This window comes from Mus pahari, chromosome 3 (genome assembly GCF_900095145.1).
Source record: "Mus pahari chromosome 3, PAHARI_EIJ_v1.1, whole genome shotgun sequence".
NCBI classification, from domain to species: Eukaryota; Metazoa; Chordata; class Mammalia; order Rodentia; family Muridae; genus Mus; species Mus pahari.
Genome location: NC_034592.1, coordinates 51,814,162 through 51,826,111, shown reverse-complemented (window position 1 = coordinate 51,826,111; position 11,950 = coordinate 51,814,162).

The window sequence follows — 11,950 nt, the reverse complement described above, 5'->3', positions numbered from 1 at the left end:
TCTACAATGTGGTCCCAAGTTACAGGATTGAAAGACTTCTCTTACAGTGTTAGTTCCAAGTTCCTATTCACTGTCCTCAAATGGGATGATCTTAAAATATCTAAAATGAGCCCATGTTTAAAATATTTTTTAATCCTAAACATTTTTTATTGGATATTGTCTTTATTTACTTTTCAAATTTTTTCTTTTTTCTAAGTTTCCCCTCCAGAAACTCCCTATCCCATCCCCCTTCCCCTGCCTTTATGAGGGTGCTCACCCACCCACCCAAACACTCCCATCTTCCTGCCCTGGCTTTCCCCTACACTGGATACATTCTCCTCAGGCCCAAGGGCCTCTCTTCCCATAGATGTCCAACAAGGCCATCCTCTGCCACATATGTTGCCAGAGCCATGGGTGTCTCCGTGAGTACTTTTTGGTTGGTAGTCCAGTCCCTGGAAGCTCCTGGAGCAGGGGGCTTGTCTGGCAGATTAACATTGTTGCTGTCTCCATGGGCCTTCAACCCCCCTCAGCTCCTTCAGTCCATTTTCCAACTCCTCCATGGGGACCCCACACTCAGTCTAATGGTTGGCTGCTAGCATCCACCTCTGTATTTGTCAGGCTCCAGCAGAGCCTCTTAGGAGACAGCCACATCCCTTCAGCAAGCATTTCTTGCCATCCACAATAGCATCTGTGTTTGGTGACTGTATATGGGATGGATCCTGAGGTGGGGCAGTCCCTGGATGGCCTTTCCTTCAGTATCTGCTCCACACTTTGTCTCCATATTTCCTCCTGTATTTTGTCCCCCCTTCTAAGAAGGACTGAAGCATCCATACTTTGGTCTTCCTTCTTCTTGAGCTTCATGTGGTCTGTGAATTGTATCTGGGTATTCCCAGCTTTTGGGCTAATACTTATCAGTGAGTGTATATTATGTGTGTTTTTTTGTGACTGAGTTAACTCACTCAGGATAATATTTTCAAGTTCCATCCATTTGCCTACGAATTTGATGAAGTCATTGTTTTTTAATAACTGAGTAGAACTCCATTGTGTAAATGTACCACATTTTCTGGCTCCATTCCTCTGTTGAAGAACATCTTGAGTTCTTTCCAGCGCCTGTCTATTATAAATAAGGCTGCAATGAACACAGTGCAACATGTGTCCTTATTACATGTTGGATCATCTTCTGGGTATATATGCCTAGGAGTGGTATAGCTAGATCCTCAGACAGTACTATGTCCAATATTCTGAGGAACCACCAGACTGATTTCCAGAATGGTTGTACCAGCTTATAATCCTACCAACAATGGAGGACTGTTTCTCTTTCTCCACATCCTCACCAGCATCTGTTGTCACCTGAGTTTTTGATCTTGACCATTCTGACTGGTGGGACATGGAATCTCAGGGTTGTTTTGATTTGCATTTCCCTGATGACTAAGGATGTTGAACATTTCTTTAGGTGCTTCTCATCCACTCAAGTTTCCTCAGTTGAGAATTCTGTTTAGCTCTGTTCACCACTTTAATAGGGTTATTTGGTTCTCTGGAGTCTAACTTCTTGAGTTCTTTGCATATATTGGATATTAGCCCTCTGTCGGACATAGGATTGGTAAAGATCTGTTCCCAATCTGTTGGTTACCATTTTGTCCTATTGACAGTGTTCTTTACCTTACAGAAAATTTGCAATTTTATGAGGTCCCATTTGTCAATTCTTGATCTTAAAGCACAAGTCATTGGTGTTCTGTTTAGGAACTTTTCTAATGTGCCCATGCGTTTAAGGCTTTCTTCCACCTTCTCTTCTATTTGATTCAGTGTATCTGGTTTTATGTGGAGGTCCTTGATCCACTTGGGCTTGAGCTTTGCACAGGAAGATAAGAACTGATCAATTTGAATTCTTCTACATATTGACCACCAGTTGAACCAGCACCATTTGTTGAAAATGCTGTCTTTTATTCACTGAATGGCTTTAGCTCCTTTGTCAAAGATCAAGTGACCATAAGTGCGTGGGTTCATTTCTGGGTATACAATTCAATTCCATTGATCTACCTTCCTGTCACTGCACCAATACCATGCAGATTTTATCACTACTGTTCTGTAATACAGCTTGAGGTCAGGGATGGTGATTGTTCCAGAAGTTCTTTTAATGTTGAGAATAGTTTTTGCTATCCTGGGGTTTTGTTACTCCAAATGAATTTGATAATTGCTTTTTCTAGGTAAATAGGTAGAAGTCCTTAAAGAGGAAGCACAAAAATCCTTTAAAGAATTACAGGAAAACACAAGTACACAGGTAAAGGAATTGAACAAAACCATCCAAAATCTAAAACTTGAAGTAGAAACAACAAAGAAATCACAAAGGGAAACAAACTTAGGAAAGAGATCAGGAGTCATAGATGCAAGCATCACCAACAGAATAAAAGAGATAGAAGAGAGAATCTCAGGTGCAGAAGATACCATAGAAAACATTGACAGAATAGTCAAAGAAAATGCAAAATGCTAAAAGCTCCTAACCCAAAACATACAGGAAATCCAGGACACAATGAGCAGATCAGACTAAAGGATTATACGTAAAGGAGATTCCCAACTTAAAGGGCCAGTTAGTATCTTCAACAAAATTATAGAAGAAAACTTCCTGAACCTAAAGAAGGAGATGCCCATGAACATACAAGAAGCCTACAGAACTCCAAATAGATTGGACCAGAAAAGAAATTTCTCCTGTCACATAATAGTCAAAACTCTAAATGCACAAAACAAAGGAAGAATATTAAAAGCAGTAAGGGAAAAAGATCAAGTAACATATAAAGGTAGACCTATCAGAATTACACCAGACTTCTCATCAGAGACTATGAAAGCTAGAAGATCCTGGAAAGGTATCATACAGACCCTAAGAGAACACAAATGCCAGCCCAGACTACTATACCCAGCAAAACTCTCAATTACCATAAATGGAGAAACCAAGATATTCCATGACAAAACCAAATTTACACAATATCTTTCCACAAATCCGGCCCTACCAAGGATAATAGATGTAAACCACCAATACAAGGAGGGAAACCAGAGCCTAGAAAAGAGCAAGAACCCAAAAGAAGATAGCCACACAAACATAAAAATAACATCAAAATTGACAGGAAGCAACAATCACTTTTCCTTAATATCTACTAACGTCAATGAACTCAATTCCCCAATAAAAAGACACAGACTAACAGATGGGATATGTAAACAGGAATTAGCATTTTGCTGCATATAGGAAACACACCTCAGTGACAAAGACAGACACTACCTCAAAGTAAAGGACTAAAAAACAAATTTCCAAGCAAATGGTCCCAAGAAACAAGCTAGATTGGCTATTCTAATATCAAATAAAATCAACTTTCAAGTGAAAGTTATCAAAAAGGGTAAGGAAGTACACTTCATACTCATCAAAGGAAAAATCTACCAAGAAGAATTCTCAATTTTGAACATCAATGTTCCAAGTGCAAGGCTACCCATATTTCTAAAAGAAACTTTACTAAAGGTCAAAGCAAACATTTTCCCTCACACAATAATAATGGGAAGCTTCAATACCCCACTGTCATCAACGGACAGGTCATGGAAACACAAACGAAACAGCAACACAGTGAAACTAACAGAAGTTACAGACCAAATGAACTTAACAGATACTTATAGAACATTGCATCCTAAAACAAAACAATACACCTTCTTCTCAGCACTTCATGGTACTTTTTTCAAAGTTGACCATATAATCAGTCCAAAACATACCTCCACAGATAGAAGATGATTGAAATAATTCCATGCATTCTATCAGATCACCACGGACTAAGGCTGGTCTTCAATAGCAACAGAGACAACAGAAAGCCCACATACACACAGAAGCTGAACAATGATAACTTAGTCAAGGAAGAAATAAAGAGAGAAATTAAATACTTTTAATTTAATTAAGTTAATTAATGTTTATATTTTATAAAAGAAGTCAAGACGTGCTTAAAGGTTTTGAAGGAAACATAAGAGCCTTGGAAAGATTTTCAGCTTTTTATTATTTTTGCATGTATATGATGTGTGTGTATCCATTCCTGGCACCGTGTGTGTAGAGATCAGAGAGATCATTTTTGTAGAATTGGTTTTTCCTTCTGTGTTTATATGGTTTTGGGGGTTCTGAGTCTATCGGACTTCATAGCAATGCTTTACATGTTGAGTCATCTCACCAATCTTTGGGAGTGTGTTTGAACCTTTTCCTTTCAATGGCTGCATTGACATTAAAAAAAAAAAAGCATTAATTTTTGTTCTTGATAGCACTTGGAGATTCATGTGAGGCAGATCATTTAGACAGTCCAGGGAGTTATGTCTACATTCAATCAACAATTGCACACAGATTTTCCCTGTGACTTGAGAACTTCAAGGAAAGAAGTGTGCTTTAAATATTACCCACTTCTTGTTTACAGAAACCATTAAAAGAGAGCAAAAGGAGGACAGGGTTATTGAACCCATTCCCTCCAAGTCTAGCTTTGGAGATGGGTAGATATTTTGTTTCAGAAAATGACCAAGGATGAGGAATTCATTGAAGCTTTGTTTTAATTTCAGGCCATTCTATATGCAGTGAAGACAGATACAGACAAAAAAGGAGATATAGTTTCACAACAGTTTGGACGTCAAAATATTTCACTTGACCTCTGGCTTTGGATGTAAAATGTATTATTCAATTTAAAATGATTCAGGCTTAAGATAATTGCATCTGAAAAATATATAGTTATGGATAGTTAGAATAAATCTCAACAAAAACTTCTTAGAGATCATCCCATAGTCATTCACTATTGATGCATAGTGAACTCACCATAGTTAATGAGCCATACTTGTGGGGAATACTTCACATGAAAGAATAAGTGGGAAAACATCATGAAAACTACAAATTCTAGCAAGATGGCTAAAAGTGCTTGCTCCCAAGCCCGATGATTGAATTTTATCCCTAAAGTCCACTTGGTGGGAACAACAAAAAAAAAGGAACAGATTCCACAAATTGTCCTCTGACTTCCACTTGTATAAAATAGTATGTACAACACCCCCACATACAATAAATAATGTACAAAAAAATTAAAACACAGGTTCCATATGTTTTTATTAAAATTGCAAATTCAAGTATTAGAAGTCACAGGGAGACACAGATTGAGGTACCATGCTTACTGATATGGTCTGAACTTGAGAGGTGTTTGTAATTCCCTGATGCTTAACTTCCACAGATATTTTCACTATGGGCATAATTCCTCAAAGAAGCTATTTCTAGAAAGTGTTTTTTTTCTGAAAACTTCAGATGTCACCACAAGACTCCCTGCCTCCACTACTGTCCCCTTCTGGGATTGTCTAGTGGCATTTGACAACCTGGGCGTGCTGTGTTTATCCCCTTACCTTCTAACATCCATCCCATTGTATTTTTTGAAAGAAATTTTGCCAAGTTCTCAGTTCCTATAGCGTGAGTGATGCCCACACTGCATTCAGTTTCAGACAACTAATGTATAGCTTACACTTGGTCAGAACCTATTTTCCTTTGTCACCAAGACTGGCTCAAGACTGTACATTAATCCCAATCCAAGCCAAAAGATTGGAAAAGCAGATTATTGGCACAACTCAATGGAGATATGCTTTTCTTTCATCTGTCCTAGGACTATAAAGAGTTGAACATGGATCTCCTGGAGGCCACTTGGAATCAGAGTGGAGAGCATGTCTAGAAGTACTATCAATAGTAAGTAAAGAAGGGAAAGAGAACAGAGAGTAGAGCCCTGGCTTGCCAACATCTGGAGCCAAAGATCTAGATACCAATTAGTTCTACATCATTCTTCCTGAGATGGGTGCTTCCTGGCAATCAGAAAAAGACTGGGCAGTCTTTTTGTTAGGCAGGTACCGTTCCATGTAAAAATTCTTAAATAGTAAGTTGAGGATGGATGGACAGATGAATTTTTTTTTCCAAATGATGTTGGTGATTAATGTAATTAAGCAGACTTTGAGGAAACCACATAAAAGGAGAAGCACACGCACACGCGCGCGCGCGCGCGCGCGCGCGCGCACACACACACACACACACACACACACACACAGACACCTGCGCACACACACGGGGGGGGAAGCCTTTTATTCACCAAGTGCTCAGGGAAAATAGTAGCAGACAAGTGATAACATTTAGAAAGCACTTTTATTCTTAGCACTTGAGATTCCTTTTAATTACAATAAAGTGCACTAATCATGTCTCGTTTTGTTTTTGTTTTCCATTCACATGGGGTTTTGCTTCTGATAATGCATAGGACACATCACACCAGATGACCTGGGCTTTTAGGAAAATGTCTTCCATCCTATTTGTAATTGTTTTGCATATTTACAAAGGCATGAAAGCATCCTGCAGGTATAATGTGGAATCTAATTGCAATGCCCTTTATGTGTTAAAGGGACACTGTAGAAATCTGTGCTTTGCATCCCGTGTTTAGGATTTAATAGCAACTGGAGGATTGAACCTGGACTCTATAAGTCCGAGTAGCATACCCACGTGGTTGGGCCACAGGATACCCAGGTGTTGGGCAGGTCATTATTTATGAGTGTGTCTGTGAGAATGTTTCTGGATTACACGAACATTTGAACTGGGAGAGTAAGGCAGGCTGCCCTTTCCTATGTGAATGGGCATCCTTCTGTTCACTAAGGATGGAGAAACTGAGTGAGGAAGATTTTTTTTATCTCTGCCTGTATATCTCATCCCTAAATAAAAGAATTGCTATCTTTTCCTGCTCCTGGACTGGAATTAATGGTCTTCCTGTGTCTCCATGTTATTGAATGCTGTCTCCTCGGAGCCCCAGCCTCCAGAATTGTTCAAGCCAGTTTCTCATAGTAAGTATATCATATGCACTTCCATCTGTCTATTGTTTTTACCTCCTGATCTATTTTCTTCTATGTCTGTCTATCTATCTCTATATCTATCAGACTCCTTTCCTGTCTGTCTGTCCACACTGTAGGTTCTGTTTCTCTGGATATACTAGACTAGTACAAACTCTCTCTGTGCTCCCACACAGAGACGTTGATTTCAAATATGCATTGGAAATCTCTTCTAGCAAACCACTCTATCAATACTTTCTAAAAGTAACTGAAGAAGTTGGGGTATATTGAAAGTTTTTTTTTAATAAGAGAAAAAGATTTGATATTTAAAATAGTCATATGGGTATATGCAACAAGGTGCTATCCAATATGTATTCTCACATAAGAAGATTGATTGCCCAGTTCCTATGGTTAACCAGTTGTCAATCTGCATTCAGGAAACCTGGGTGGGTGAGAAGATTCTGTTCCCTTCTGTGAAATGGCCATAGGATCCAGGTTTGGCCATCTAAAGCCAGCCTCACCTTATCTCAGTGTCTGGGCCTGTCCAGGTTGGAGTGTTTCCTGAGATTTAAGTTGGCACGTAGAGTAAGGTGCATGCCTTCTCATTTTTCAATATTCCTGACGTCAGCCATGATTTTAGAGTAGTCCATGGACAGAATACCTATCTAGATAAGGAAGCACAAGGGTCAGACATAAAGAGAAATGGGTATTTATTTTTGTAACAGGGTTGGGAACTCATTTCGTAGACAAGTAGATCAGGCTGGCCTTGAACTTATAAATAAAGATCCACTTGTGCCTTCCATGACTTGGGAGTAAAGGCACATGCCACCATGAACTCTTGATGAGGACTAGGACACTGATGTACATCTGGTTCCTGCCCTTTTCATTTCCACGAGGCCTTTATAACCTCTTTGTCTTTATTCCACTGGAATCCGGGTCCAGCCAGTTACAGCACACAAAGTCACCCAATACATCTGATACTATAATAGATATTTGAATTCTCTTTAAACTGTTTTTTTTTTTTTTCAAAGTGCACATTATTATGATTTACAGACACTGTTCTGTTCAGTGTCTCTGACTTTAGGACATTTACATTTTCTAAGTCTGCTATCCATTTTTTTTTTTCAGGCTGTTTCTGTAGCGCACGAATAGGAGCAATCCCAATCTGGGGCCCCCAAACACCTGTGCATACAGTCACCTTCCCACACACAGCATGCTGAAAGGCTGGCTGGCTGTGTTGACAACCCCCTTCCATGTGCTACCAGACCCATCCCTGCGACCAGAGAGCCTTCCACTCTTATTCACAGACCTCGCCTTACACAATGACTGCAGCATCTTATTCAATATTTTTATTTTGAGTAAATAAACACCTCAAAATTATTTTCAGAGCATCAGCATCACTGCCTGAAATGACTCCCTGACATCCCAGAAGAGTTTTCTTGACTTGATGCATCCCTTCCCAGTGATTTGACATATGATCACGTTTGCACACACAATGAACTGAAAGTACCTTTTTTTGATTTCTCCCAATAATCAAACCTCAGAAATGAATGTCAATATTTCCCATTTTTCCATACCTAAGGTATAGAGCTCTCAGACCACCCCTTTTACTGATGTTTCTAAACATACACAGATAATGAGAAGTGAAAATTTTCCTTTAATCTTGACTGCTATGTTTAGTCTCAATCTTACAAATAAGTAAGTAAGTAAATAAATAAATAAATAAATAAGGGGCTGGACAGAGTAAATTAGTGAACTCTACATGAAGGCTGGAAACTGACACTCTTAAAACAGTAAGACTAAATCAACAACCAATGTTTATCCAAGTGCTTACAATTGTCCAGCCAAGATGGAGCACCTGCCTTGGTACTAACTAGCATTTAACTACTGGGTCTTAATTCCAGGAATTATTCTAGAATCAAAAGTCTGTGTTTGCATGATCTGTGCTTCTGTTTGGCTCCCTCCTGAGCCTCCCTTAGTCCTTGCCCGCCCATCCAATCCATCAGACTGCCTGGGGCAGGAGCCAACCACAGGGCTGACTCCATTTATTCTCTGCATGACAGCCCTGTCTCATCCCGCCCACCCCACCTGAGGCTGAACAACTGAGGCCAGGTGTGCAGAGGCACAGACCAACAAGGACCAAAGCCAGGTCACCTGTCTTCCTGGGTGGTAGAGGAAAAGATTTTTCTAGAAGGCTGACCATTGCCAATTTGTCCTGAATTCTGTTCGTAGCTAAGGAAATGCTTTAAGAAAAGGTAAAGGTACTGCTGTTTTGTTTGTTTGTTTGTTTTTCTTTTTTCTTTTTTCCAAATAGATTTAAAAAGTTGTTCTTTGAGAATTTCATACGTGAGTATTGTGTTTACACCATTTCCTTCCACTGCCTCCTCCCTCCAGCTGCTCCAGTGCCAGTATCCTGAATCCCACCTGTTCTCTCAAGTTCCTGGTCTCTTTTTCTTGATTATTACTAAATATAGGAATGTACATGTGGGACAGTGGACCATGCCAGGAGATTTGGTAAGGCTGAGTGGGTTCAGAGTCCCTGGCACTCAGGGACCCTGAAAGAGTAGGTAGCTCCCTGCTCCCTGCCAGATTCCTGGCCTGGAACATGTGCTAGCCACACTTCTCATATAAGGAAACTTGACCTGTGGTCACGAAACCCCAGAACAGAGTTCTCCGTGCTCATGAGTTACCTAGAGGTCCTGAGGGTTTAGCCAATGAGCTTCCCTTCTCAGACATTTCTCCCTGTAAAGGGTATTTAATCTCTGGCCCACCCTGAGAAGTTGATATGCATCCACTTTCCACGATAAACAGTCAAATGGTATGGATAAATATGGACTGTCTGTTCCATTGAAACACCACAGGGAGCATGGAGAAGGCCTTTGCCTACAGAGCTGCAGCCTAATACTCCCGTAGAAGGCCCATCACACTTCTGGACAGTCTCCACTACCTTTGTTAAGGTGGAGTTTCCCATTTTCCCAGTCCCAGGTTTGTAATCACCCTCAGCCTGTGGGTCCATAACAGTCCCAGCCTGGTCTATGGACCCCTGAACCTTCATTCCCAACGCCTCTGTGTTGTACCCCAGTGCCCAGGAGTAAGGAAAACCCAACTTTGGCCTCCCCCCATGTTAGACTTCATTCTTCCAGGTGTCTCGGTGCTTCCCCAAAGCCCAGCACTCTCAGTGGTGGTGGCAGTGGTGCTGGGTCAACACAGTCAGGCAGTCCCTGAGTTTCATCTGCCCAAGGGACTATTCCACACCCCAGCAGTGAGACAGATCATGGACCAACATGTACACACACACACACAATACACATACAATATACACATACAATACACACACACACACACACACACACACACACACACAACTTGCTGGTTTTGTTTAGTGCTACCCTTACAAAAATATTAAGGCTGACCACTTAGTACTGAATACCTACTTAGGTGGTTACACTGATTCTCCATCTGAGAACAGTCATTAATTATATACAGTGCTTCATATAGGATTGGGCCTTGTGAAATGAGATTGTCTACACTGGCATGTCAACTGGTGTTGTCATTGTTCAGATCTTGTTTAGGCAACTCTATCGTTAAGGTTTCATTGTTACAGCTTTCATGTAGCATGTAGAAGGCACAGTCTTGCAGCAGATGCGCCTTGGTCTTCTGGATCTTGCAAGTTTTCTGCTTTGTCTTCCTTCCTGGATGGTCTCTGAGCCTGGAGTGTAGAGACTGTGTTGTAGGTATATCAATTGGGTTGGCTATTCTGGGGGGGAACTATTCTCTATGTTTTGACCAGATATGGATTGCTTTAATGTTCTCTGCTGCAAGATGGAGCTTCTTAGACGAAAAAAATGAGATCTACACTTAATTTGTGGGCAGAAGGATACATATGCAGAATGAAGTTAAAAATTATACTTTTAAGGATAATTGCCAGTAGTGGATTTTTCCTTTAGGTTCCCTGGCTTTTGCAGCAACATATAGTCAGCTAGGTTTACAGCACAAATTCCCTCCTATCAACTAGGACTTAAATCCAATTAGATGGCTGTTGGTTATCCCAAAGATATAAGTACCCCTAGTGCAGCTCTGGGGATACCTTGCATTTATAGTCATTGTTGTAGTTCATAGGCTTCACTGCTGGGTAGAACTCTTGCTTTTGTATCTTGGAAGTTTGCATAGCATCCTCCAGTACCATGACATACTAGTCCTCAGGGAGACAGCAGAGAATCTTCCCCATCTATACATCTGAAAGAGAATTAATGTCTAGAATATGCAAAAAACTCAAAAAGGAAGAGTTAAGAAATCCACAAGATACAAATGACCTAATTAAAAATAGGCTATGAACCACAGCTATACAAACTGCATGTAAGTCGCACTTGATCAGCATGTCTAAGATAAGAAAACAACTGACAATGGATGTTGTTAGGATGTGTGAAAAGGGAAGTCCTAGTCACTGTTGGTGAAGTAGCCAAATGAAAGAATCTGGAAATCAGTATATTTCATATAAGCCATTAATACTACTCCTTGGTGAATGACTAGAGGTGTTGACATCTTACTCCTCAAATACTTGCTTAGTCAGGTTCATTGCTGCCCTATTCACAATAACTAGGAAATGGAAACAACCTATTGTCCTTCAAGTGATGAATATGTAATCAAAATGTGCTACATATACAATGGAGCTCTACTCAGCTGTAAGGAAATAAAATCATGACATTTTCAGGTGAATGAATGGATCAAGTGAATGAGGTAACCTCGGTCCAGAAAGATAAACACCACATGTTCCTTTTCATCTATAGTTGCTAGCTCCAAATTCTCAGTGTGTGTGTGTATGAATATAAATACATACATATATTAATAGAAATTTATATATATATGTATATGTATATGTACATATACATATAACATAGAGTAACACAGAAACTAGAATAGTGAAAAGAAGTAAGAGAGGCTCTAGAGGGGAGAATTTATATAGGTACTATAAAAGGAGAAATAGAGAAGGGGAGGTTTATTTGGGAGGAGAGAGGACAAATATAGGAAAGAGTACAGATAATGACATTAATGATGTTTGAAAAGGTCATAGAATATATTGTTCACCTAAAATTACATTACATATGTACACACACACACACACACACACACACACACA